Source organism: Etheostoma spectabile, chromosome 7, assembly GCF_008692095.1.
Source record: "Etheostoma spectabile isolate EspeVRDwgs_2016 chromosome 7, UIUC_Espe_1.0, whole genome shotgun sequence".
NCBI classification, from domain to species: Eukaryota; Metazoa; Chordata; class Actinopteri; order Perciformes; family Percidae; genus Etheostoma; species Etheostoma spectabile.
This window is the reverse complement of record NC_045739.1, coordinates 17475865-17482174: the sequence shown is the minus strand read 5'-3', so window position 1 is coordinate 17482174 and position 6310 is coordinate 17475865. Positions and strand designations below refer to the sequence as shown.

The 6310-nt window shown below is 39.2% G+C and overlaps 1 long non-coding RNA gene across 1 annotated transcript; it reads left to right on the top strand.

Annotated features, from left to right (window-relative positions):
- The first annotated feature begins 679 nt into the window (after positions 1 to 679).
- Positions 680 to 6076, top strand: LOC116692767 (uncharacterized). The gene is made up of 3 exons (XR_004332776.1): positions 680 to 693; positions 2773 to 2775; positions 5931 to 6076. It is a non-coding gene; the product is annotated as an uncharacterized LOC116692767 (long non-coding RNA).
- Positions 6077 to 6310: the final 234 nt, after the last annotated feature.

Sequence of the window (6310 nt, the reverse complement as noted above, 5' to 3'; positions counted from 1 at the left end):
TCCAGAGTCTTTCGTTTGCAATCTGGTTTTGCTATGCCAGGCTATCCAGAATGGCCTTCAGACAGCCAACATTTCACCAAACACCTACACAGAAACAAGTTGACAACGTTAACTAAGACCGTTGGACTTAAGAGCCCCAGCAGACAACATTCATTGAAGCATGTACTGGTGGAGTTGAGTGCCCATTTATGTTTTGTTTTCCTCCAACTGCGGTGTCAGATGCATGAGCTAGCCACAAGGCTGTTTCCTTCATTTCACTGACTGAGTTATGCTGCTGCAGGCATTATATATTCAATTTCACCCCAAGACGTTTCAAATTTGAATACACCCACAGATTTCCATGTCTGTGGTGTATGATAATTAAGGTTTTTTTGTGTTACTGACACATACTTGCACAAAAGGATTTCCAGCATAAAATCAGCCTGATTGGCATAATCAGAGTTAAACTGAAAGTATAGTGTGGAAAGTTTTTAAATGTATCAGTTTTGTTATATTCAGAAACAATTATTATATGCCCCGGAGTAATGTTTGAGAATAAACTTAAAACTTGACTATCACAAAATGATTTGAAAGACTTCAAATCTAAAATGAAAATCGGTCTCTGGAGAAGTTGATGCCATTAAGTTGCACAAAACCATGGTTGAATGGCTTCACTCCTTAATAGTCAACGTTTCACTCTTGCAAAGGGGTAGAGTCTATCTTAATGCCATGATGGTCAAAGAGAGAAATGGATAGTTAAATACTGATTATACAGGTACTGTGATAAATCCTGGGCCACAATTCAGCAGGGAAACTTTCACCTCTATGTAACCTGCAACTAAGTGGGGAACATTGATTTGCTATAAAAAGGATCACTCTATGCAATTTTTTTTCCCCCGCTGACAAGACTGCAACATCTGTAAGATATTTCTTTTTCAGGTTCACTGGACACATTCACGGATGTTTGACAGAGTCAGTATATTTTCCTTGCAAGGACAGAAAGAGAGTCCTGGTGTATGTACCTTTTATCATTTTTGCTCTGCTAGAGGCAGGGTCAGTCAGCCTGTCTGTTTCTCCAGGACTTTCATACAGAACAAGACCTCTTGACATCTGCTGGACAGACTCTTGAATTTTGGTATTGAAGTTGGGAGTAACTAGTTACATGTAACGGCATTACGGCGGAAAAATGTGTGATTAAGTTACAATAACCAATGAAAATGTGCATAATTACATTGGGGATTACATCTGAATATTTTCTGTAAAAAGCTAGAATAAATTTATAATATTGTGTTGCTTTGCATGTTCTTCATGTGCTGAAAATAGAAAAGAAAATCTCATGCAAAGGGTTTGAGAAGGGTTTGAACATAACCTTGCATTGCAAAGAATGTTTGACAGTGTTGAAAATGCTATCAACGTCAAATATTTTGATATCCAACCTCAGGAAACATCAGGTATGTAAATTAAGTTAGCTTACAGTAACTAACTCAAATTAAATAAAGTAGGGAAGACATGCTTACCTTCCGTATGACCCACCGAGCTTTTAGTGTGCATTGAAGACATATTTTAGCACCGTATTTTGCTTAGTGGTGAGAATGCTGGTCAGATGAACTATACGCACTTTGGTCTCTTTTAGATTACCCGCTGAAGTTCCAATTCATTGCTTTCTGAGCGCCAAGAAAAATTCCCTCCAGTTACCATATTTTAAACCAACATAATAACAATGAAATCTACAACATAAATTGGGAGAATGGGACCCTCTTAGTTTATGTTCACTTTTGTTGCAGCCTAAGTGGCCTCTATGGCCAAAAAGAATTGGCATGTTTGGAAGAAATGAATTTCCAACCCAAAAATGAGAAAGTATTTTATTTCCAGATGCACAATGAGAATATAAAAAAGTTTTGTATTCCCCACCCCCAAAAATGGGCTCTTTGAATATTTAATAGCTCAAAAGGATTTTTAGCTGCAACATTATTACTTGAAACCTACAGTGCATACAGAAGTTACATATTTGTGCAGACATTATAGTAATAAAAACCTTAAACTCTTGGACATAAAGGGTAGCAGCTAGCCTTAAAGATGCCCCTTATATTGTGTGCAATCAAATTTACGTATTGTAATGCAGTCAAACTGCAGACTGTCTCTTGTGAAATCTAACATTCACTCTGGATAAAATGATTTGTTCTATTCTTTATGAACGATGGGAGGGAAACCGAAGACGGCCGAAGACTATAGGCTTATGATAAATGAAATAAGCTGAATGCATTTCCATTTAGAGCAGACAGAGATTCAAACAGACGATTCAATAAAACTGACCCTCGGAGACCAGCCTCACTAAAATTGGAGTCACCATTAATAAAAGAGGTTAACGTTCTTGAAGCAATTATAAGGAAGCACAATTGCAACGGGCATACCAAAGCATCATAATGCGATAAGGAGAGGTGGAATATGCTGATATGATGGAAAATACATTTTCAAGGTTACAAGAGAACATTAGGCAAAAGCCTGAGGAGAGAATGAAAGGAGATTGTGATCAAGTGGACTTTAAAGGAGTCAAAGATTATCAAGGTCAGTGCCTTTGCAGGGAGCGCAATACCATTTCTTGTCATTTAAATACGCATTACAGTCAAGAAATAAACAAACGCTGTTGATAACTCCATTTGTGTGGCCCTTTTTAGTGGATCTTGTGGCACTGACAAAAAATGTGTGTTGTTTATAAATAATTAATTACCACCCGCAACAGAGAAGGCCATGTTAGAAAAAAGCTAACAAACAACTGTCTTTTGTTTGTAGGAGAGTGTTTTTGGGGCTTTATAAGAGTCAAGCCTTTAACAGCAGCTGCCCATGTCTAGAGTTTGTCACTTGATTAGCAACTGCCTTGCACATAGAAAAAGAAAGGTTTCATTGAGGATACTCAACTCATGGCACTTTACTACGATGAGCAGCAATCATTTAAAGAAACATGACAATTTAAATGAATTGCCCTTATGGGTGTCTTAAAACTGTTATTGAAAAGATCATTTATAGTATAAAATACTTGGCGCCTGAGAGTTTACAGCTTGGTGTCTTGCAGAGAATAATAATAACGTGATGGCACCGGCCATCAGCTTGTCAAAGCCATGGCAGATAAATGTGTTAAAATATCCATAAAAATGTCTTCCTACAGCAAAAGCAACATGTCCATGTGCAAGATAGCTGCCACAGGGCTATAGGAATTATAACCTTTGTCCTTTGGGAGTAAAGGAACAAATTGGCTGATGGCATTACAGAACAACAAAGTTTACGAAGGGATAAGGCCGGGGTGGAGAGAGTTGTTGACACCGGAAATCCCAGTTTGTTTCCCATTCCCTACCGACATTTAAAGTTGGTTTCTTTGAACAATGACCACAATCCTTCCCAAACCGTAACCACATTATTTTAACCATGGCGACGAAGGTCTCTTAACCCTAATTAAGTAGTAATTTTAATTTTATTGCAGTTTATCCTAAAGGAGTTGGATGGGGTTGAGGTCAGGGCTCTGTGCAGGCCAGTCAAGTTCATTCACACCAAACTGTAAAACATATTTTTTTATGGCTTTTAGCAATGCAGCATTGCCTTAGTGAAACAGGAAAGGACCTTCCCCAAAGTGTTGTCACAAACTAGGAAGCAGACTGTTACCTAAAATGTCCTTGCTGTGGGATTAAGGTTTCCCTTAATTGGTACTGAGGCTTAGCCAACACTATGAAAAACAGTTCCATCATAAAAGTACACAAAAGTATATCCACATGCTTTTTAATGTAGCTCTGAAGCATTTTTCAGCAGTTTACTGATTGTTTAGAACACATTTAGCGTGCAGATTTAGTGTATGGATTAACTGCAGAAAAGTGGATTGGGCGGCATGAATAGTTTGAGTAGTTTCTTGGGACATTTTGAGAAGTTATGACACTTTTCCTCTGGCAGTATCTGTGGGTCTATTGTAATCCAGTGTAACTGATGGGAATCCAGGCTGACTACAGCCGCCATCCTCCAAGATGGAGCAAGCTACAAACGTTTCACAGCTTACAGAGGCAAAGTATTTGATAGCTTCTTAGTTCAATGTCACAACATTGCTGAGGTAGTTTGGCGCCATCTAAAAGTGACCCTTTCCAGCATTGTAAAATAATCCATTCAAAATTATACAAAAGTACGTTATGTAGTGATAAAACATTCCAATGTTATGGTTGGCCACATTTTCTAACAATGCTTGTGTATGAAAAGGTTTGAGTAATTGAATTATATAAATTGTTAAACAGATATATTCGTGAGTATGCATTTCCTAAATAGTGGTATTTCCACGGAATTACACCTCTGTGAGAAAAAAACAAATTTAGTTGTAGGAACTTCTGGCAAGTCCCAGGACCCCATGTTGAGAACCACTGCTAGTCTACAGTCTATTTTTGTTAAGAGAGTATTATGACAAAGTGGTTTATTTTGCTCCAAGTTGCATGATGCCGAATTGGACTATGATGTATAGCACACTATATACACGGAGAGACAGGTGCCAGAGCAGCTAACAAAAAAGGACACCACAGCACAGAGGGCAAATTCCTCCACAGTTGGCTGTTCCATGGCTCAGGGCTGAGGCAAACATCTGTTGAATATATTAAGATCTAAAACTGAGCCAATTACCAGAGAGAAACACAGCCCCTGGTCAGTCTGTCCCCGACTCATTTCTGGTCAGCTGTTGATGAATGCGGCTTGCTTCATCTTCTTTCCTCCTGCAGGCGTGATTGGCTGAGTCTGGTCCAAGGACAGGGATGTGGAGAGCTACAGCTGCAATAAAAAGCCAACCTGACTGACTCATGTTGTTCATAAAGGAATCCATGCTGTAGTGGGTGTGAGGAGGTGGACCTCTTTGTTGTGTGTGTGTGTGTTGGTGTGGGGGTGGACCTTTGTTTTGTGTGTTTGGTGTGGGTGGTGTGTGTGTGTGTGTGTGTGTGCGAGCTTTGTGCTTAATCTCTGGCAGCTATTTATCATCAACATATTCATATCCAGATATGTGCTTCCAACCACTGGGATTTTTTAAGGTTCTTCTCTCTGTATAGGTGGCTTGATCTGAAAAGAGGAGGCAATTATTTTTGATTGGACAAAGATAAATGGTTTCGCTAACTGTTTATGTGCCAGGTCTGTTCTTCACTAAAGCTGGTGGTCCAGTGGCATCAACACTGGATAAAATCGACAGCAGGATGGTAGATAAAGGACTAGGCCTACTTATGTAAGTCAAAAATATGTAAATAAAGATGTTTAACTTGGTTCAATGAAATGGCAATCACCATGGCTCAGATGTAGTTGTGCTAATGGATGCTAAATGTTGGCGGCAATCCCCCCCCCCCCCCCAAAAGTTTTAGTTTCACTACAATAATGCAAAGTATTTACATCAACAAACCACAGGCATATGCATTTGGATTTGTTTTGAGCATGACCACAATCTTTACCTAACATTAAACGAGAGACCATCTTGCAATGGGATAACAATGTTACTACGATGCCAAATCAGGCCAGGGTCGTACTTCCAAAGTCCTTGCTTGGACCACACTCATTTTTTAACTCAGCCTTCATTTTGCTCTACACAGCTGTAGGACTGTGGTAGTTACCACATTTTGCTATGATGGCACACACACACACACACACACACACACACACACACACACGCACACACACACACAGGGAGACATGGTCTGGAATTAAAATGGCTGTCGAGTGTGTGAGAATTTTACACTAAAAAAATATATATATATAATTTGATTGTCGGTTCGAGCTCGGAAGATGTTTCCTAAATCGACCAGAGTTTAGAATTTCAACACAAAGAAAACAGAAGTTACTTAAAAGAAGATATTTCAGAAAACGATTGGAAAAAAAACTTGTGACGCATCTCAGAAACAAAAAAAGCAAACTCTGCTGTAGTTGGCTGATGCAGACTTCTGGTTAATTAAAAGGATGGTTCGGAGTGATTTCACTCTAGGGTCGTTTGCACCATGACCTCGAGCCAAACACCCCCCCCCCCCCAGAAGCTTTTTTCCCTTTGGTCTAACACTGGTCGAGTTAGCACTCATCATCCGAATGCCTTAGTGCAGGTGTTAATGAAGCCAAAGGTTTATTTTGTAAATTACCTCACTAATAATGCCCGTAATGGTACCAACTTCTACAGTAGTACAAATTCTGAACTCATAAAACGAGGTATTGTATAGTTTGTAAGTACACCAGGAGTTTATTTAAATAACACTTCCGGTCACTGCTGCTACCGGCAGTAAGATAAGGGCTTAGGGACATTTCGGAACACCGAAAAGAGATACAACAAACATATTGTATTAATTTG